Here is a 22,454-nt window from a genome sequence, read left to right on the forward strand (position 1 = left end):
GATCTCACACAGACATTGAGATTTCCATGGGGCCCCTGGAGAATCACAAAGTGTCTGTCCTTTTGCCTTGCACAAAGAGAGACATCAAAAACTATTAGATTTATTTGGTGTGGTGAGTTGCATGGGAAGCGTTGTCAAATAAGACGAGGTGTTTAACCTTCTCTATGTTACATCTGTATGAACAAAGTGTAGCTAATACAAACAATTAAGAAATTGCATGAAGTTCCTAGAAATTTGTCAGTGTCTGTGACTTCACTGCCCGTGAAATGTCCTGGTAATGCTCAGCTTCATATTATACAACAACATAATGTTAGTCATAATTCCAGTTATTATCTTTATTTTTTAAATTTTTCTGCTGAGGAAGATTTGCCCTGAGCTAACTTCTATTGCCAATCTTTCTCTTTTTGTATGTGAGCTGCCACCACAGCATGGCCACTGACAGATGAGTGTTGTAGTTCCGTGCCCAGGAACCGAACCTGGGCCGCTGAAGCGGAGTGTGCCAAGCTTAACCACTAGGCCACTGGGGCTGGCCCATCCAGTGATTATTTTTAAATGTTTTGTGTCAAGAAATAACCAAATTTCCTCATCTGTTGTGTCATTTTTACAGTGAGCCCTCATCAGATCTTTGCCAGTCATTTTCAGTCTTTTGTCATCCTCAGACAGTTTCTGTTTTACTCTGTTTCTTCCCTGAAAGCATGTGCGGTCAGCTACAGGCCAGGGGGCTTTGGCTTCACCAAAAGTGATGGTCTCAGAGCCCATGCCTGTGCTCTGGGGCGCAAGCATCTGGAGGCATTACTTAAATAACTTTGAGATCATACCATGAGCTCTAGCGGAGAAGCTGATGGGGTCATGAGTCTGCTAACCCAAGAGCGAGTGGAAGCAGAATTTATGACGCAGGACTGAGTGAACAGAGGATGGTTATGGCTTTTGTTTCTAGACATAGGGAACGCCTTTCTATTTTCTCCTTATCTATAAAGCGTAGCAGTTCAGTAGACCGTGCTTTTATAAACAGAAAGGAAACGTTTGTCTTTTTCTCCCTGCCTGAGCTCCCCAGAATTCAGAAATTCCTCATGAGTATTCTTATTTTCATGGCACTATAATTATTTGCATAGGTTCAGTGAGAAATTGTCCTCTAGCAATAGGACATAACTGGAAACAGTGGTTATAACCAAGTCAAGGCATTTGACTGGAATGTCGACTGGAATGTCATCTGGAACCATGTGCACAGAATCACGTGTGGTCAATTGTAAGGAACTGAGGGTGACTTCATGGAGCCAGGGCTTCCGAAGCCCTCTCGGGAAAACCGGCCTGGTACCTGGCTTACTGGACTATCAGCCTTACAAGTGAGTAGGGAGGGTCACGGCCTGGCAGGCCTAGTAAACATAGGATATTTGGGAGATTGCAAAGAGAGAGGAATTCACCCAACTCTATGGGTACTACAGGCAAAGGCTGGGGTCTAGGGGCCGGCCCAGTGGCGCAGAGGTTAATTTCACACATTCCGCTTCCTTGGCCCGGGTTTCGCTGGTTGGGATGCCGGCTGCGGACGTGGCACCGCTTGTCAAGCCATGCTGTGGCAGTTCTCCCACATATAAAGTAGAGGAAGGTGGGCACGGATGTTAGCTCAGGGCCAGTCTTCCTCAGCAAAAAGAAGAGGATTGGCAGCAGATGTTAGCTCGGGGATAATCTTCCTCAAAAAAAAAAAAAAAAAAGTCAGGCTCAAGTCTTGGCTTGGCTTCCTGGTATCAGGAGGCTTTGAAAAGTCCAGTCTCACATTGCTTATGGAAAGCTCCAGCAAAGCATACTTAAAAAGGCCTGTATTCAGTTACCATTCTTGCTGCACTTAGGTAAACAATCAGGCCAAATCTAAAGAGATCAGGCTTATTGTGTAAATGAGAATGACCTTGTTTCACTGATCTTTGAACGAAGAGAGGGTGAGCGCAGAGAGACATTTAGTGTTTCCACAGAGAATTATGTGCACCCTCACGGGTTACCAGACTCCGGGCACGACCATTATGGAAGTTTGTTGCTTATCTGCAAATGGGGTGGGATCTGCCACCTTGCACACTTTGTCAGTCCTTGCCAGCTTCTCCGTTTCCCTAGGTGCTTTCAATATCTGCCTACAATTCTTCAAACAAACATTTGCAGTTTTTCTCCCACCCTCCTCACTTGTGGCCTCACTGAGCACCAAAAGCAAACCACCCAGATCCTTCTCAGAACTCTAGACTGCCTTACAGCTGCCCTTTCCCCTCAGATCTAAAGATTCTACCAGCTGAAGCCGGACAACGGCCCCTCAAAGGGCTCATCCCCACAGTAGAACGCGGGTGGCCCACGTTCAAGCCTGGGCTGTGCTGTGTGGCCTCAGGAACTGCTCCCAAACCCCTGCGTCTACCTTCTGCTCCAGGAAAAGCCAGCACTGTGGGCTATGACACCAAAACCTCCGACATCTATGCCATCACAAAAACATTCAAACTGCAAACCAGGAAACCTGTCATGTTTGCTCGTTTGCCACACTTACTGGGCCATGTAAACACACCTGGAGCCCAACCTCTAGAAATCTTCTCCACCGGCTGCCCTCTGGACTCAGAAACCGGGTCTATAGTTTGCTCAAACCATTGACTTTGTTTTTCTTTTGTCTTCACAGAAATCCCCTTGTAAGATACCTGATGTCTCGTGCCATCTAGCAAACACCTTCCACTGCAAGTCTTGACATGCCCGGCTCAGCTGGTGCTTACTAAACAAAGGGTGGTTGAAAGAGAAATGGACGTCTATTGTGCAGAAGAAAGAAGAACGTCTCTTCTTTCCTTACAACAGAAGAGAGACTCAGACTCCCTTCTCGCCCAAGCGTTAGTCAGGCTCCTCTGAAGCGCCTTCTCAAGTACGCCTCAGCCTTGGGCCCAGTCCTCTTTGGCCTGCCACATCCAGTTTTAGCAAAGAATTCTGCTAAGTCAGCTCAGCAAGATTCCCCCCTACACGGATATCTCTTAGTAATCGTCCTCCCACCGACCCCTTCACTCACCCCCAGCTGTCTTTGCTGTATTCGCACCTCGTATTGACTTCAGTCTGTCTCCTCTGTTGCCGTGGTCTTGAATAAAGGCTTCCTTACCAGAAGAATTTTTCGTTAACACATCAACCATAATGCAATGTGGTCTTATGCTGGCACTGTTGGTAAGATTGCCATCCTGATGTTGATAGTCAAATAGATTAGGCAATGGAGTTAAAGCCTTCCTCTCTCGACCCCACACTGCATCTTCCCAATGTTGCTCTCTCTGTTATGTTCAGACAAGTGTGATCCTTTTGCCACAGGGACCCATGGTCAAAGACAACGGGTGGCCCGTGATGCAATGAAGAACCTATCTGGTCTCTGCCCCCAGTTCCAACCATAGAGCTTCAAAGACTCTTGACTTTTCTGAGTGATAAAGGTGTATTTTATTATTCATAATGAGCCCTTTTCAACCACACCAGAGTTTATGCTAGTGAGATGACTTATGCTAGCTACCTGCGAGTGGCTGGCCACCCCAGAAAGGCAACGCACAGGATTAGAGGGTTGGAACTTTCAGCTTCACCCCTGACCTCCAGGGAGAAGAGAGGAGACTGAGCTCGATCACACGACAGTGATTTAATCAATCGTGTCTATGTAATTAAACCTCAGTAAAATCTCTGGACAGCAAAGCTTAGAGAGCCTTCCTGGTTGGTGAACATATCGATGTGCCGGGAGTGGGATGTGCCCGGATTCCACAAGGAAAGGCCCTGTCCTTTCCGTCTCCTCCATCTGACTGTTCCTAAGCTGTTTCCTTTATAACAAAACAGTCATCATAAGTATAGAACTTTTAGTGAGCCCTTTGAGTTGTTCTATGAAATTATTGAATCTAAGTGGAGGGAAGTCGTGGAAAGCCAAGTAGGACAGAAGTGCAGGTAGCCTGTGGAGTCCACTTGCAGCTGGTGTCTGAAATAAAGGCAGCGGTGCCCTCACCCTGTGAGATCCGTGCCAACCCGGATGGTTAGTGAAGGAACTGACATGAATTATAGGACACCCAGCTGGTGTCAGAGAATTGGTGTCGGAATGCAGTTGTAAATAGTATGAAAATAAATAGATGGAAAAAGATACACACTGCAAACAAGCATAAGAAAGCTGTTAATACAATTAGGCTTCAAAGCGAACAGTGCAGAGATAAAGTCAGACATTTCATAACGATAAGATGGCAATTTAACCAGGAAGACATAACAGACCTTAGCACGTATGAACCTAATAACAAAATTTCAAAATACGTGAAGCAAAAACAGATAGAAACAAAGGGAGACATTTACAAAACCACAGTCGTAGTTGGAGATTTTAAAGCTTCTCTGTCAACAATTGATAGAACAAGAGGATGGAAATATTTCAGTACAAATATAGAAAACTTGAGCAATACTATCAACCATCTTGGCATAATTGACACTTACAAAAAATGATGTCAAATAATTGCAAAATACACAGTCTTTTCAGGCGCACACTGGATGCTCATCAAGATAGACATACACTGCTCCAGAAAAGCATCAATAAATTGCAAACGATGACATTCTTTAAGAGCAAGATCAAAGTCAGTAACAATAAGATATTTAGAATAGTATTGCTCAATAGAGATGTAACAAGTCACAAATGTAATTTGAAACTTTCTGGTAGGTACATTAAAGAAAGGCGAAACTAATAATAATATACTTTATTTAAACCATTATATCCAAAATATTATCTTTATCACTTTGAATATTTTCAAAAATGAGATATTTTACGTTCCTTATTTTGAATTTTCTTCAAAATCCAGTGGGTATTTTACACTTAAAAAGCACCTCGATTTGCACCAGGAACTTGTCATGTGCTTAATAGCAACACATGCTGAGTGGCTGCATATTGGAGAGCTCAGATCTGGAAAATCCCAAAATATTTTTAAATTAGATAACAGTACTCAAATTCCTATGGTTCAAAGAATAAACAAGGAAAGTTAGAAAATATTGTGAACCGAGTGGTAATAGAGTCAGAATATGTCAGAATGTGTGGGAAGCCTCAAAAGCAGCACTTAGAGGAAAATGTGTCCTTTCAATTCCCGAATTAGAAAGGAAGAAAGAAAGAAAACCAATGATACAAATTTTCTCCTTAAGAAACTAAAAAAATAAGAGCAAAATTAAACATGAAATTAGTAGGAGAGGGCAATATTGTGATTGATAAGAAATATATATATTTGGTCATTCAGATGACCAAATATATGTATTTCTCAGATACTGTATATTTGGTCTTCATCTACAGTTCTTGGCTCACAGCTCCCAAAACTCTTGGAATTTCCTAAGTGTTGAGAGGGATAAAGGAGTTTTTTGTTATGTTAATGAAGTGACTTGCGTAAAGCACCTAATGGGAGGGCTGGTTGCCAGGAGAACTAGCCACGTGGTCAGAGGATTGGGACTCTCAGTGGGACCCCCTGATTTCCAGGGAGAGGAGGGAGGTTGAATCAATTGCCAATGACCAGTGACTTGTTGATCATGACCACATAACGAAGCCTCCATAAAAACCCAAAAGGACTGCTCACTGGCCTGTTTTCAAAGAGCTGTGGGATGGGTGAGCCAGAATTCTTAGACGACTTCTTAGAAGGACAACCCTGGACCACAGAAACAGGTAGTTTTCAAGAGAAATGATGAAAGGGAGGGGGATGAGGAAACTGTGATCCCTGGGTGGCTCCCTGGTCTCCCACAGTCTGAAAGTGCAGCTGCGCTGAGATCAGTTACTGACGGGAAAGTTACAACGGAACTTAGAAATGGTAGTAGTCTCGACTCCCACAGAGTCGGCTCATTGGGTATACAAGGAAGTGAAAAGTAATAGGAAGCACACTAAATATTCAATTCCCTGGTTATTGGTATCTGTAATAGCCAAATGATAGTAAAAGAAAGTCCTGGGTTGAGCTATGATGGTAAACCAAGCTCAAATTTGGGTTATCTGAGCTTCAGCCATTAGCCTCAAAGCCGCCTAGAAAGCACGGGCAGAAGAAATTCTTTTCTTCTAATTTTCTTCTAAGAAGAATTCTTTTCCTTCTAATTTTCTAAAAAGAAAATTATACATGGGCAACAGAAAGTACCTCTGAGAGCTGTGGTCCCCAAGAAGGTAGTTAATGTAGGGGGATGGCAAACCAAGAAATGACTGAAATCAGAGGCTATAGTGTGAAGGAACTCGTTCTTTTTGTGGGTTGGTATCATCAGCTTCCTGAAGAACCTTTACTGAAATGGGCTATGACAATAACAAATTTGGGGCTGTGTCTTTGGTTTGAAGCCAGAGAGTGGAAGAGCACGTTTGGGTTAACGTAGGACCCACAGCTCGCTGTGCAACAGGCACAGATGGCTGTACATGATCCAGACACACAGGAGGTTATTCCTGAGGGAACAGCCAGCCAGTGGACTGGACAAGAGCCTCTGTAAAGTGTGTTTATCCTCAGAAAGGGGACTGCCCAAGTTCCCCTATAAATGCCAAGTGGAGCACCCCAGATGAAGCAGCTAACAGGCTTCATATGCAAGCCATGGGGGACTGGCTTTACAATGACCAAGGCATTCACCTGCTGAATATACCCATTACCCAGGTTATGGTAAATACTGTGGTTCAGGGCACCCTGTCACATGAGCACCCCGTGTAATTTTACTGCTACAGACTTGAATGACAGTTCGAGAAGGCTTATCAGATTTGCTATCTCAGCTTCCCCATAGGGGTCTTAGTGATATCAAGAACGTTAAAGTAACTAAGAAAATAGGGAGAGTCAAGGGACTCGACCCAGGAGAGTGGAAGTCTTCAGACGCTTGTTGAGAAAGGGGATGAATAAAGTGGACATCGATGGATGCAGCACCAGAGACTGGGGGACCAATGGGACCTCCTCTTAGGCCCCCAACATTAAAAGGCCCCAAACAAGCTCACTCTATTTACCCCAGCTGGAGGAATTCAAAGGAGAAGGAGCAAAAGGCTGGTAAGTCCGCCCTCAGGCCAGTTGTAATTGGGCATGATAAATGGGAACCACTAGACCACCCAAGCCCACACAGGTGGTTAACTTAAAACAGCACAGAACACCTGGAAGACAAAAAAGAAACTACCACTGGAACGAACGACAGGCTGGAAGTTGGAGTGCTGGTGACAGGGAATCCGCTGTACAGCACTATGTGGCCTGTGAAAAAGGTGGATGGCTCATGGAGACTAACAGTACAGTATCGAGGCTTAAATAAAGTTGTTATCTGGATTTTGGAGAATGTGTATTCCACATCCGGGAACACTGCTACCTCCCATCTATAAGACTACCTGAAAGAAAGCTGCATTTGAGTGGGGACGTGAACAAAAGCAGGTCGTGTCTGAATGACAAAGACAGGTAACATCTCAATGTCTTCGGGCTTGTTAACTTAAAAGCAAATTTGCCTGCTATTTTATCTCGAAATGAGTTTATTGGAAAACAGCCAAAAATTTGCAATTTAGGGTATGTATGTTACGGGAAAACATGGACAAATCGAGAAAACAAAGGAGGGGAGCTGCTTTTATAGAGAAAAAGGGGGAGTAGGGAGGGGCTGTCCTAAAGAAAAATCCATTGGGGGAGAGTAACAGTTCAGGATGGCAACGCCTTCTCATTGGCTGAGCTGTGGCATTGCTCATTGGCTCAGCTGCAACATTTCTCATTGTCTGAGCTGCAGAGACTTCTCGTTGGCTGGGCTGTGGTATTTCTCACTGGCTGAGCTGCAGTCTTTCTCATTGGCTGAGTTGCTGTGTTTCTCATTGGCTGGGCTGCTACTTGGTGGGGAAAGAAATCTTCCTTCAGTAGTAAAGTAGTTTTACTTCCTGTGGGAGATGCAAGTGTCCATCTCTTCCTGTTTGGTGTAATTAATGATGTGTGATGGCAGTTAGAGCTCATCTTACAGGCCTTCCTGACTCCAGTTTAGTTGAGGTTTCTTTAATTAATTTCCACATTTATCCCTTTTGATCAAGATCTTTCTCTGAAAGCATCTCTGATCAACAGTCAGGGTCTCTGCACGTAGTGGTCTTGTCCCTCGGTGCCAGGAAGGACCTTTCCTGGTTGTCATGTCCCACATCGGAGGGAAAGTGCATGGTGGTTGGAAACCACTTAGGCCACATTTGAGTAACAAGGAAGGTTAGGAGGGAGAACTCTCAGGCATTTCCCATCTAAAGTTTATGGTTCTCCAAGGTCATAGGCCTTAGAGATCATCTCAAAGTGCCGAGCCAGCAACACCTTATTGGACACCTCATTTGTACAGAGGTTGAACAGGCAATAGGCACAGAACTTCACAACAAGTAGACAGAGTAAGATTAAGAGCAATGCAACAAGCCCAGTTTGCAGATGGTTCTAAACCAGGAGCCCAGACCTGAAGGTACCAGCTGGACAAATCAAAAGACAGTGGCTTGTTAGGTGCAACTGGTTGTAGCCACTGTGCCTGCTCTCTGATCTTATGTAACTGGGCTTCTACTTCCCGAGAGGCGTTTATCCATGTGCCCCAGGAGGCGTTCCCCACAGCACAGACATGTCCTTGCTCAGCAAATAGATAATCAAGGGCTACACAATTATCCAAGACTACCTTGGCCAATGAGTTCAGTGATGGTTGCTGAGCTGAAACTGCTTTGGCTGTGGAGTCGGCCAATTCTTCTAGAGTCAGGGACACTCATGATCATTTGTTCGTTGGCACTCACTCTGATCCACGGGAAGAAAGTTCTTCCCATGGAGGAAAACCCAGAGTTGTGTACGCCTCCTGGAAGTTCTTGTTTAGGGCAACTATGGAGATTCAATGGGAGAGACCAATGAGAGGTCTCTGGTTATGCAGAGAGAACAGGACAGTGAATATGGCAAGGGCACGCTGTCCTTGTATTCTCCAGCTGTCAAGGCACTGAGTTGTCCAAGCATAAAGGCCATTACTGAAACCTCCACGGAAGAAGACATAACCAGGGGTGGTGCATAAGCGCCTTCACGTGAGTGATAGCATCTATGGACTCAATCATCTACACAGAAGCATTAGCATTACATAACCTAGGCTCAGATACTGTGTTGTTACACACTGACAGGTTGCATAAATACATGGATATCTAGAAATTTACAGATGGCCTGGATTACTATGATGGCTTTGCAGAATTTTTCATACAAATATTCAACAGATCTTGTTTTCCCCTTCCCAGGCTGGGTCAAATTAAAGCAAGGAAGAAGTTTAGGCAGATCTAGAACCTTGACTTGGTAAAATGGGCCAGCAGACTAATTTAGACAAACAAGAGCATCTGAAATCCCAGTGAAATTACTTACAGGGTGAACTACGGGATCGTTACTCTCTTGCACAGACCAAGGTTTCTGATGGCAAATCCAGCAATCAGAGAGGTTTCTCCCTTTCTAAAGGGATTGGGAAATGCGAACAAGGGCATTGTCCTTCCAGGAAAGAGAGGGAGAAAATAAAGGAAGAAACAGCAGTGGGAAGAGGGTGTGCAGCCCTGGTCTGGTCGTCTTGGCAAAGCTCTCTGCCTCAGATGTCAGCTGCTTCTCTTCCTAGTCAGTTTGATTTGAGGTCCCCAGTGTTTGTTCAGAAAGAAGTGTCAGGTAGAGCCTTCTTTAGCTGTGAGATGTGCACCCAAGGCTCAAGTCCCTGAAGTTTGCCTGCCATCTGGGTAGTGAGAAGGACCTAGTGTATTCCAAGGAGATTTCAAGGGCAAGAAGATTGGAAATGTCAGTTTGGATTACCTTAGCCAGACATCTAAGAAAACTAGAAGAATTTAGGATCCAGTCCAGCTTACAGGTATAGCAAAACCTTGAAGACTATTAACAGGACTAGAATTTAATATCTATGAATATGCAAACATAATTTCTGTCTCCACAATAACCCCCATTTTTATTGAAGATAATCAGAGTAAAATTAATTTGTGTTAAACCTGGCCAGATTATTTATATAAATGCAGCAAGAACAGTGGTTGACCATATAAGCTTTTTTAAAGCTCGCTTTGCTGGAACCTCATAACCAAGGTGCTAGGCTGATTTTCCAAGCAGTTTCTTAAATCTGTCTGGCCCTATCTGAGTCTATGTACATCTTTCATAAATATAACATTTTAGTCAAAGCCTTGCTAATGTAGCTAATATTTCCAATTGTGCCCTCCTAAGGAGAACAGAGCTTCACTGAACCCAGGCAAATACATGCATTGTCATGAAAAGAATACTTGAAAGTTTCTGAATTCTGGAGGGATCAGGTAGAGAGAAAAATGCAAATGATTCAACCCTTATTGCAAAGATACGCTTTACCAAATTGCTGTGAGTTATAGGGAGCTGAAAGGAGAGGAGCAAAAGGGGTCCTTTCCATCTGGAAAACGAAACATCAAAGCAATCAGTCTTTCATTTGAGATTCAGAAATTTCCATCCAGTTCTGTGTTATGGTCTTGAAGTTATCAAAACCTGCGTTCCAGAGGACTTGCCAAAGTGTTTTTCATGAATCTCTTTGAAAATGAAACATATTTGTAAAGCATCAAAGTAAAACAATAACTGTCTGTAACCGGCAAATACTTTTTTAAAAAGCAATGGGTACATACAATTGAGAAGAAAATTTCGTATTTTTGCAACATGCATTTTAGATAGTAACTAGAATTACAGATAATAACATTATATTAGGACACATCAGATGTTTAGGAATTTTATACAGTTTCTAGAAGACATGCTGGTAACATTCAACCATACAATACAACATAAAAAGGTTTATTGTTGCTTATTCAACCATGCTTCTCATGTAATCTGATGTTCCACATAAGCCTAATTCATCTAATATCTCTCTTTTAATAAGGGGAGGGAATAAATCTTATGAGCTGTCCCAGCTGCCCTCTGGAAAATCCCAAAGTTTAGGTTTCTTGGTAATGATGTCTTGTGTCACGTTGAAAGATTGCACTATTCAAAGGGCATATATGAAAAGACGTCATTTAGAATTTGAATATTTGGGGAAGCTTGTAGGATGTTGGGAGCAGGGGGAGTCGATCATGGGAGATTACCATACAAGTACAGTAAACAAGAGTCAGGTTATTACGCAGACTTGAGTCCTTGCCTTCCACGCTGATGAGAGTTTCTAGAGATAAGGTCATCCCCCCTTCTTCCTGGTACAGAGAGGGAGACACATTTACAGATGGAGATTTCCTTTACAAATGTAAATGTCTCTTAACAAAGGGTAAGTAAATTCTACTTTTCAGAGTTTCTTTCCTGTCTGCAGTTTTTTAAAAGTAACAATCCCAAAATATTCCTCATGCCAAAGAGACATATTTTGGGGTGGCCAATTCCAGTCCCCTACAATATCAAAAGCTTTGGACACTTGACCAAATGGGATCGCAGATCATTATGAAATAGTACTTAGGTATCTATTTGACCAAAGTAACAATAACAAGTTTCAAAGGCAAATACGAAAGGTTACATAGTTGTAAGCAAAACTTAACTCCTTCAATACTAAGAAGATTCAGCTCTCTTAAGTAAAGACCTGATAGAAACAACACAGGAAATTATTTTAACAAAACACCAGCCTCTGTTTAGGACAAAATTACTTTCTCTTCGCTCAACAGAATGCATTTCCATTGCTCATACCTTCTTTTACAGAAACACACATCCTACTTTCCTTGTATACAGAGATGTTCCCCTTTTTGTTTCTAGTAGCTTTAGTTACTCATATAAGAATTCTTAACCCTTAGAATCCCCAATTTCTAGTGAAAACTCAGAAGTACATAATTGTGGACCGGCAGGTTTAGAGATACATTTCATAATTCCTAGGAGTATATGCCCTTTGAATAGTGCAGTCTTTCAGTGTGGTACAAGACATGGTTACCAACAGACTCAAATTTATCTTTCATTTCTTTGCAATTGGAAGCCAAAAGGAGATAAACTTATCTTGAGTAATTAATATTTTATTGTTTTATCTTGTTTGGAAAATGATTTAGGTATTCAATGACTATCCATTATTTACTTTAACTTATTATAAACTTGACCTTGTTTGCAATTATTTTGATTACTCGCTTTTAACAATCATGTTTCGATTAGACATTAAATAGCCAACCATCATCCAAAGTTTCTCTCTTCTGACAAATTCTGAAACAGAGACAGCAGGGGCCCACTTGACTAGTAACCCCAGGCAGACAGAAAGTTGCACATTTGCATGCACCTGATACTAACAACCCTGAAGGCAAGCCTGTTTATTACTTAAACCAACAACCCTTAGCTAGCTTTTATTTACTAAACATTGATCCTAGATCACGTGAACTTGAAAAGCATTTAAGTTAGTTTCCATTATATTTCTGAGATTTAGGAATACTTAATTTATAACCAAGCCAATTAAGCAGAGGTTTTTACAAATCAATTCTAGCAATACCATCCGGGGGCAGGAAAATATCACATCTCTATGACAAATAGAAATGACAAGCAATAGGATGTATCAGAGTACATGAGGAAGCCATTTGGTATAAACCTAGTTCGGCCTGACTTTGTTTTTTCCAAAAGGGCCCAGCATGGGCATTGAGCAGGGATTGTGTATCTGCTTTAAACACTTACTATGGCAAGGAGAAACGCCCTTAAGATAAAGGTGCAACTTCCCCCACATTGGCATTTCCTTAAGGATAAGCATTTTTCCTTAGGCTAGGAACTGATTACTGTGCTCACCTTTGACCACCCAGCTCACCTGTGACCACCCAGCTCGAGACAACAGACCTGCCACCCTGCTGTGTCCACAGAGACAGCAAGACCTACCTGCTGTGTCCATCCATCGCTGTGCCAACAGAGCAGTCTCACGACTATTGTAAAAGGGACATTTCAATCCTATGTGAAACATCCTCTTTGGGGGTATATAATCACTCTATACACCCTACCTCTTCGGTGTTTTTTCTTCTTTGGGGAAGAAAGGCCCCAGGCCACGGTCCTCACATTTTAGCTCAGAATAAACTCTCCCAAATTTTCATTTCTAGATTGGCTATGGATTATTTTTGTCGACATCTATAACATATGCATGTAGACATAGACCTGAACAGAGATCTCATAGCTTTATTTTAAAACCTTTAGCCATGTCTCAGGTACAAGCTCAGAAGAATAGTTGCATGCAAAGTGTATTTCTGGCAGATGGACTAAGGTGAGGTTACTTGTTCAGATGGCCAGAGTCTTTTACTAAAGATTTTTGTTTGCACGCTGTAAGTATCCTTTTAGAGCTGTTTTTGGAGTCATTTTGTGTATTATCAAAAGTCTAGGGTAATTGCTGTTTAAATTTATCCTTCTAGTTGTTTATTTGCTCCAGTTAACTTAGAAATAGTAATCAGGGGTTAGCATTTGACTTCTCAGAGGGTCTGATTTTAAAGGGGCAGGTTTTCAGAGAGGAAGACAGGAAGATGGCGTTGGGGGTGAGCCTGGGCACACGGTGGCTGCTGGGCTAGAGTCTGAGACGGGAGTCTGGGAAGATAAGCCAGCACCTGAGACAGAGAAGAGGGAGGGGAACGTGAAGCTTCAGAAGCCTTTTGTTCTCCGCAGCTTTTCAGTTATTTCAGCTAATCCAGACAAGGTGTCATGTAGTGAGGTGATTTTAGAGCTCTGTGCATATCCGGAAGCCCCCAAATGCCAATGAAAATAGACACACCATTTGTTTTTGCTTAATTTTAGAGCCACGGTCTTTCAATTTGGTTTTAAGAAAAGCTGGTTTGGGGAGATTGACAGTTCCCCTTAATGGCCATGGCAATTCTGGCACCCACTTAGTAAAAAAAGCACATGCAGGGTGCCCACAGTTCTTAAACATAAACCAGTCAGGATTCCTGAAGGAGGGCTGCCCTCAGAACATTCAGATAACTGGGATCCCAGTTCTCAAATTTCTTCTGAAAACCCAAGAAAGCTGCTAGAGTCCTAGCCCTGATCCCTGGAGGAATCTAAAAACAAAAGGAAGTTGCTGGGTTCCCATCCTGATTCCAAAAGGAATCTGAAAACCAAAAAACTGGACCATCATCAAGGCCGAGCCCCAAAAGGAACTGAGTACTCCCCAAGAATGATGCCTGGAACCTGAGGTCAGAGTCTTGAACCTGGAGGACAAAGTCCCTCCCCGAGAGGACAAACCTCTCCACATCCTGAACAAAGTCTGAGAGCTCAGAAGCAAAGGGAGCAGAGCTCAAAATCCAAGATGAGACTCACCAAGCTGAAAGCAGGTGGCCACTCACAGAAGTGAGAGCACAAGGGGCTGTGTGCGGTACCTCGCTCGATTCTGGGGGTTGCCGTCTCTCAGGGGGGCCGCCTCCTTTGGATCCCACTCTCCTGACATCACATATGTCAACTTAAAAAGAAAATTTGCCTGTTATTTTATCTCAAAATGAGTTTATTCGGGAATAGTCAAAAGAATTGCAATCCAGGATGCGCATGCTATGGCGAACCAGAGACAAACCTATGGGGAGCTGCTTTTATAGACAAAAAGGGGGAGAGAGAGGGGCTGTTCTAAATGAAAGTGCACTGGGGGAGAGTAACAGTTCAGGGGGGCAATGGCATCTTGTCAGCTGAGCTACAGTCTTTCCCATTGGCTCACCTGTGGCATTTCTCATTGGCTGAGCTGCGGTGTTTCTCATTGGCTGAGCTGTGGCGTTCCTCATTGGCTGAGCTGTGGCATTCCTCATTGGCTGAGCTGTGGCATTTCTCATTGGCTGAGCTGTGACATTTCTCATTGGCTGAGCTGTGGTGTTTCTCATTGGCTGAGCTGTGGCATTTCTCATTGGCTGAGCTGTGGTGTTTCTCATTGGCTGAGCTGTGGTATATCTCATTGGCCGGGCTGTTGCTGGGTTGGGAGAGAAATCTTCCTTTAATAGTAGAGTGGCTGTATTTCCTGTCCCAGATGCAAGCGTCCATCTCTTCCTGTTTGGTGTAACTGACGTGAGTGATGGAGTAAGAGCTCCCCCTAAGGCCTTGAGACTCCAGTTTAGCTCTTTCTTTTGTCAACTTCTACAGGCTCTCATGACCCCACTCAGACATGACTTTGGAAGTGTCTGCTACCTGTACTCACGCAGACTGGAGCTTATGGCAGAAGCCCTTGAGTGCCTCCCAGGAGCAACTGTTGGGATTTTGGACAAGAAAATTCCCAAATGCTGCTGCTCGTACACGCCATTTGAGAGACAATTATTAGCCCACTATTGAGCATTAATTGAGACTGCTTCAATGACGGGAGGACGTAAAATAATTGTGAAACCTGAGGTGCCCATTGTGTCTTAGGTGATGTCAGAGAAACCCTCTAACAAGGAAGGCAGTGCCAGAAGAGTTCCATAATAACATGGAAATGGTTTATGCAGGAGCGTGCTGCCAGGGGAATGCAAGGAGGCACGCACCACGCTCACGAGCAGGCACCTCTTCTCCTCTAGGACTGACTTTGGAGCCAGCTGAGGAGCTGCCAGAACCAAACGCCACATAGACCGTGTCCTACGAATATCTCTCAACTGAACCACAAAGAGCTGTTTGCTTATGGATGGCAGTCCCAAGACGGATGAATAAAATCTGTTTGGAAATCTGTCACATTAAGACCAGGAGATGGCAAGACTCTGATTGAAGAAGGCAAGAATAAATCGGCTCAACGTGCTGAATTGCATGCTGTTTTCCTAACAGCGATGGAAGAATTGAGCAATGACAAAATCCTCTATATTTGCATTTTTATCAACACGTGGGCCGTAGCCAAAGTCCTGGCCATCTAGTCAGGTATATGGTCAGTGGAAAATTGGACCATTAAAGCGATGCCCTTACAGGGCACGGCCCTGTTGGAAGAAATTGCTCTAGGAATTTAAGGAGTGCGTTAAAGCAGGACATATCAATGCCCATCAGAAGAACCCCTTCCAGGTTCAGAAGGTGATTGAAACCATCAAGCGGACCTTTTGGTGTCCTCCCTTGAGGGCCTGGGTCCATGAAATGAGGCGACATGGGCTTGGGGGCATGCAGCAATGCAGAGATGGGCTGAATCTAGACATACTCCTCCCTTGGTCTCAGGGGCACAAAACACCAGCAACAGCTGCTCTGACCTGTCAACAAGAGAGACAGAGACTGCGGGTGACAATGGGAAGAATTTCCTGTCGAGAGGGCCCCACACACAGGTGGCAAGTGGATTACATTGGAATGATGCCAATAGCCCTGGGGGCTTATAAATGGTCCTAACAGGAATGGACACTTACTCTGGACTGGGCTTTGCAGGCCTAGTGGTAGATGCAAACACTCAAAATACCATTAAAGGATTGGAACAGAAAATATTGTACCGATTCTGACCACTGAGCTACATTTCTTCAGACCGAGAACACACTTTACAGCTCATACTGTCCAACAGTGGGCCAAGAGCTGTCACATCACACGGACATATCATGTTGCAGAATAATGGTTTAATAGAAACTTGGAATGGGCAGTTGAAACAATTGCTGTCTAAAATGGGGGGAGATAAGGCATGAGGGGCTGGCTTACATGCCTTCAAGAGTGTGTGCTCACACTCAACAGGAGGGGGAATAAGGGGAGATCCCCCTGGACAGATCCCTCTGCTTTTCTGGTGATCTGGGGCAGAGGGGTTGGGGGCGATGCTGGAGCAACTATAAAGTTCTTCCCACATCACCCCAACTTCCTTTTCTCCTGCCTGATGCAACTGCAGGTGCCAGAAGCAGGGATGCATCCTAAGCGAGAAACTGTAACTACACCTTTAAATCTTTATGTCAGAATTCCTGAGGACCCGGTGGGCTGCGCTGTGATCTGTCTGAGCCTCCAGCAGTGGACCATTTCATGAGGGAAAGTGGAACTGAGGAAAGTCAGTACTTTCTTTCGTTTTGGATCTTGTTGATTAAAGACCTTATCGCTACTTTCGTTTTTGGCTTGTTGCTTAAATTGACTACTCCCCAAAGCTGACATCTCAGCTCTCTCTCCAGCGGAGCTGGGCGCCTGACAAGTTTAAACAAGTTGATGTCAGAATTTCAACAACTTAGATGGAATGGGCAATTTCCTTGAAACACAACTTACGAAAATTGACACAAGGAAAAAGAAAATCTGCATAGCTCTCTATCTGAAAAAGAAAATTAAAAAGGCTGTTGAAGAAAACTCCAGGCTTAGATGGCTTCCTTGATGGGTTCTATCAAACATTTCATGATGAAACAACACCAATTTTAAGCAAATTCTTTTCGGAAGTGAAAGAAGAGAGCCTCACCTGCTGCAAAGCCCTAAAAACACATTATGAATACAAGATTTGAACAAGCCTAGAGGTCAATTGGACCTAACAGATGTACACGGAACACTCCACCCAACAGTAGCAAAATATACATTGTTCTCCAGTGCACATGGAATGTTCTCCAGGATACACCGTATGTTAGGCTACAAAACAAGTCTTAATGAATTTTAAAAGATTGAAATCATACAAAATATCTTTTTTATCACAATGGAATGGAAGTAGAAATCACAAACAGAAGGAAAACTAGAAAATCCACAAATACATGAAAATTAAACAACAAACTCTTCAATAACCAATGGGTCAAAGCAGAACTCACAAGGGAAATTAGAAAAGATCTTGAGACAAATGACAATGAAAACTCAACACACCACAATGTATGGGATGCAGCAAAAACAGTGCTCAGAGGGAAATTCATAGTTATAAATGCTTACATTAAAAAAGAAGAAAGGTCTCGACAATGATCTAACTTTACACCTTAAGGAACTAGAAAAAGCAGAACAAACTAAGCTCAAAAGCAGCAGAAGAAGGGGCCAGCCCCATGGCCAGGTGATTGGGTTCACATGCTCTGCTTTGGCAGCCCAGAGTTTCGCCAGTTCGGGTCCTGGGCACGGACATGGCACTGCTCGTCGGGCCATACTGGGGCAGCATCCTGCATGCCACAGCTGGGGGGACCCAGCTAAGGATGCACAGCTATGTCCCAGGGGGCTTTGGGAAGAGAAGGAAAAATAAAATCATTAAAATGATAATAATAATAATTTTTTAAAAATAGCAGAAGGAAAGAAATAATAAAGATTAGAGCAGAGATAAACAAAATGGAGATAAAAACAATAGAGAAAATTAACAAAAGTAATCATTGGTTTTTTGAAAAGATCAACAAAATTGACAAGACTTTAGTCAGATAGACTAAGAAAAAAGAGAGAAAGAAACCTCAGATAACCTGATGGTGTTCAGGGCAGGCCACCCCAAGATATGACCCTTTGACCTGTGGAATACTTTGAGTGAAAGGCTATTGAGACCCCGCAGGCTGAAGAGAAACTTGTAACTCTCCCTTAAAGAAAGTAGATTGGAGGCCTTGCCCGTAATAAGTGTTATTACTAGAAATAAGTTTTTGTGACTACCTGTATAGTAGGTCAAACCTCTAATTACCGCACATTTGCTCTACTCGTTGTTCCTTGAATTACTCTCCTCCCCATTGAAGCCCCAGGCCCCTATCCCATTTCTTGGCTCAAGATGACATAAATACCTCATTTTACCTTTCTGTCTCTGACTCTCTCATGTATGTGGGGTTCCTGTGCATACGTAATAAGTTGGTTTTTCTCCTATTAACCTGTCTTATGTCATTTTAATGATTCAACCAGCCCTAAGAACCAAGAGGGGAAGGGAAGGAATTTTCCCCTCCCCCACAAGCCAAAATCAGAAATAAAAGCGAGGACATTACTACTGATTTTACAGAAATAAAAAGCATTATAAGAGAGTACTATGAACAGCTGTACACCAACAAATTTGATAATCCAGATGAAGTGGAAAAATTCTTAGAAACACAAGACCTATCAAGACTAAATCATGAAGCAACAGAAAATCTGATAGACACGTACAGTGGGCCCTCCGTATCTCGGGCCCCACAGCCAAGGATCGAAAGACCTACCATGGCTGCATCTGTAGTGAACGTGTATAGGCTTTTTGCTTGTCACCATCCCCCACACAATACAGTATAACAACTATTTCCACAGCAGTTACGTTATATCAGCTCTTATAAGTACTCTGGAGATGATGTGAGGGACACGGGAGGATATGCGTAGGTCGTGTGCAAACACTACGCCCTTCTATATAAGGGGCTTGAGCATCGCAGAGTTTGGTACCGGGAGGGGCCCTGGAACTGATGCCCCTGCATACCAGGGATGACCGGAACTAGTAAGGAGAAGGATCGGTGGTCAAACACCTCCCAAGAAAGCAAGCCCAGGACTGGGTGCCTTCACTGGTGATTCTGATGAGGATCAAGGCTGCCCCAGGGAGAGAAGCCCAAGGCGTCCTGGCCTACATATGGATCCGTACCACCCTCCGGGAGGCATAGGACGTCCTGACCTGATTCGTATCCAAAGTGATACGACCACCCGCTAACCAGACCCCACCTGCACTGGCACTATTTTAATGACTTTTTTTTTTTTAGAATGATTAAATTTTTTTTTATTAAGATTATGATAGTTTACAACCTTGTGAAATTTCAGTTGTACCTCATTGTTAGTCATGTTGTGGGTACACCACTTCATCCTTTGTGCCCTCCCCCCCACCCCCCCTTTCCCCTGGTAACCACCAATCAGTTCTCCTTGTCTATATGTTAACTTCCACCTATGAGTGGAGTCATATAGAGTTCGTCTTTCTCTGTCTGGCTTATTTCGCTTAACATAATACCCTCAAGGTCCATCCATGTTGTTGCAAATGGGATGATTTTGTCCTTTTTTATGGCTGAGTAGTATTCCATTGTGTATATATACCATATCTTCTTTATCCAATCATCAGTTGCTGGGCACTTAGGTTGGTTCCACATCTTGGCTATTGTAAATAATGCTGCAATGAACATAGGGGTGCATGGGACTTTTGGAATTGCTGATTTCAGGTTCTTAGGATAGATACCCAGTAGTGGGATGGCTGGGTCATAAGGTATTTCTATTTTTAACTTTTTGAGAAATCTCCATACTGTTTTCCATAGTGGCTGCACCAGATTGCATTCCCACCAACAATGTATGAGGGTTCCTTTTTCTCCACAACCTCTCCAACATTTGTCACTCTTGATTTTGGATATTTTTGCCAATCTAACTGGTGTAAGGTGATATCTTAGTGTAGTTTTGATTTGCATTTCCCTGATGATTAGTGATGATGAGCGTCTTTTCATGTGTCTATTGGCCATTCTTATATCTTCTTTGGAGAAATGTCTGTTCATGTCCCCTGCCCATTTTTTGATCAGGTTGTTTGATTTTTTGTTGTTGAACTGTGTGAGTTCTTTATATATTATGGAGATTAACCCCTTGTCGGATAAGTAGCTTGTAAATATTTTTTCCCAATTAGTGGGCTGTTTTTTTGTTTCAATCCTGTTTTCCCTTGCCTTGAAGAAGCTCTTTAGTCTGATGAAGTCCCATTTGTTTATTCTTTCTATTGTTTCCCTCATCTGAGGAGTTATGGTGTCCGAAAAGATTCTTTTGAAACTGATGTCAAAGAGTGTACTGCCTAGAATTCTCTTCTAGAAGACTTATTGTTTCAGACCTAATCTTTAGGTCTTTGATTCATTTTGAGTTTATTTTTGTGAATGGTGAAAAAGAATGGTCAATTTTCATTCTTTTACATGTGGCTGTCCAGTTTTCCCAGCACCATTTGTTGAAGAGACTTTCTTTTCTCCATTGTATGCCCTCAGCTCCTTTGTCGAAGATTAGCTGTCCATAGATGTGTGGTTTTATTTCCGGGCTTTCAATTCTGTTCCATTGATCTGTGGACCTGTGTTTGTACCAGTACCATGCTGTTTTGATCACTGTAGCTTTGTAGTATGTTTTGAAATCAGGGATTGTGATGCCTCCAGCTTTGTTCTTCTTACTCAGGATTGCTTTAGCAATTCGGGGTCTTTTGTTTCCCCATATGAATTTTAGGATTCTTTGGTCTATTTCTGTAAAGAATGTCATTGGGATCCTGATTGGGATAGCGTTGAACCTGTAGATTGCTTTAGGTAGAATGGACATTTTAACTATGTTTATTCTTCCAATCCATGTGCATGGAATGTCTTTCCATCTCTTTATGTCGTCGTCAATTTCTTTCAAGAAAGTCCTGCAGTTCTCGTTGTATAGATCTTTCACTTCCTTGGTTAAATTTATCCCAAGGTATTTTATTCTTTTTGTTGCGATCGTGAATGGGATTGAGTTCTTGAGTTCTTTTTCTGTTAGTTCATTGTTAGCGTATAGGAATGCTACTGATTTATGTATGTTGATTTTACACCCTGCAACTTTGCTGTAGTTGTTGATTGTTTCTAATAGTTTTTCTATGGATTCTTTGGGGTTTTCTATATATAAGATCATGTCGTCTGCAAACAGCGAGAGTTTTACTTCTTCATTGCCTATTTGGATTCCTTTTATTTCTTTTTCCTGCTGAATTGCTCTGGCCAACACCTCTGGTACTATGTTAAATAGGAGTGGTGAAAGTGGGCACCCTTGTCTTGTTCCTGTTCTCAGAGGGATGGCTTTCAGTTTTTGTCCGTTGAGTATGATGTTGGCTGTGGGTTTGTCATATATGGCCTTTATTATGTTGAGGTACTTTCCTTCCATACCCATTTTATTGAGGGTTTTTATCATAAATGGATGTTGGATCTTGTCGAATGCTTTCTCTGCATCTATTGAGATGATCATGTGGTTTTTGTTTCTCATTTTGTTAATGTAGTGTATCATGTTGATTGACTTGCGGATGTTGAACCATCCCTGTGTCCCTGGTATAAATCCCACTTGATCATGGTGTATAATCTTTTTGATGTATTGCTGTATTCGGTTTGCCAGAATTTTGTTGAGGATTTTTGCATCTATGTTCATCAGTGATATCGGCCTGTAGTTCTCCTTCTTTGTGTTGTCCTTGTCAGGTTTGGGGATCAGAGTGATGTTGGCTTCATAGAATGTGTTAGGGAGTACTCCATCTTTCTCAATTTTCTGGAATAGTTTGAGAAGGATAGGTATTAAATCTTCTTTGAATGTTTGGTAGAATTCTCCAGAGAAGCCGTCTGGTCCTGGACTCTTATTTTGGGGGAGGTTTTTGATTACTGTTTCTATTTCTTTACTTGTGATTGGTCTATTCAGATTCTCTATTTATTCCTGATTCAGTTTGGGGAGGTTGTAAGAGTCTAGGAATTTGTCCATTTCTTCTAGGTTGTTCAATTTGTTGGCATATAGTTTTTCATAGTATTCTCTTATGATCCCTTGTATTTCTTTGGTATCCATTGTGATTTCTCCTCTCTTATGCCTAATTTTATTTATTTGAGACTTCTCTCTTTTTTTCTTAGTGAGTCTTGCTAAGGGTTTGTCGATTTTGTTAATTTTTTCGAAGAACCAACTCTTTGTTTCATTGATCCTTTCTACTGTCTTTTTTGTTTCAATATCATTTATTTCTGCTCTAATTTTTAATGATTTTTAACATGATCCTTCCTTTGTCCTGTAAAGAAATAACTCACATATCTATGCCTTATAAATTTAGCGCTACCCTCAACCCATTGCAGTTCTCACTGTCCCTGGGTCCTGACCCCT

The sequence above is a fragment of the Equus asinus genome, chromosome 12 (genome assembly GCF_041296235.1).
Source record: "Equus asinus isolate D_3611 breed Donkey chromosome 12, EquAss-T2T_v2, whole genome shotgun sequence".
NCBI lineage: Eukaryota > Metazoa > Chordata > Mammalia > Perissodactyla > Equidae > Equus > Equus asinus.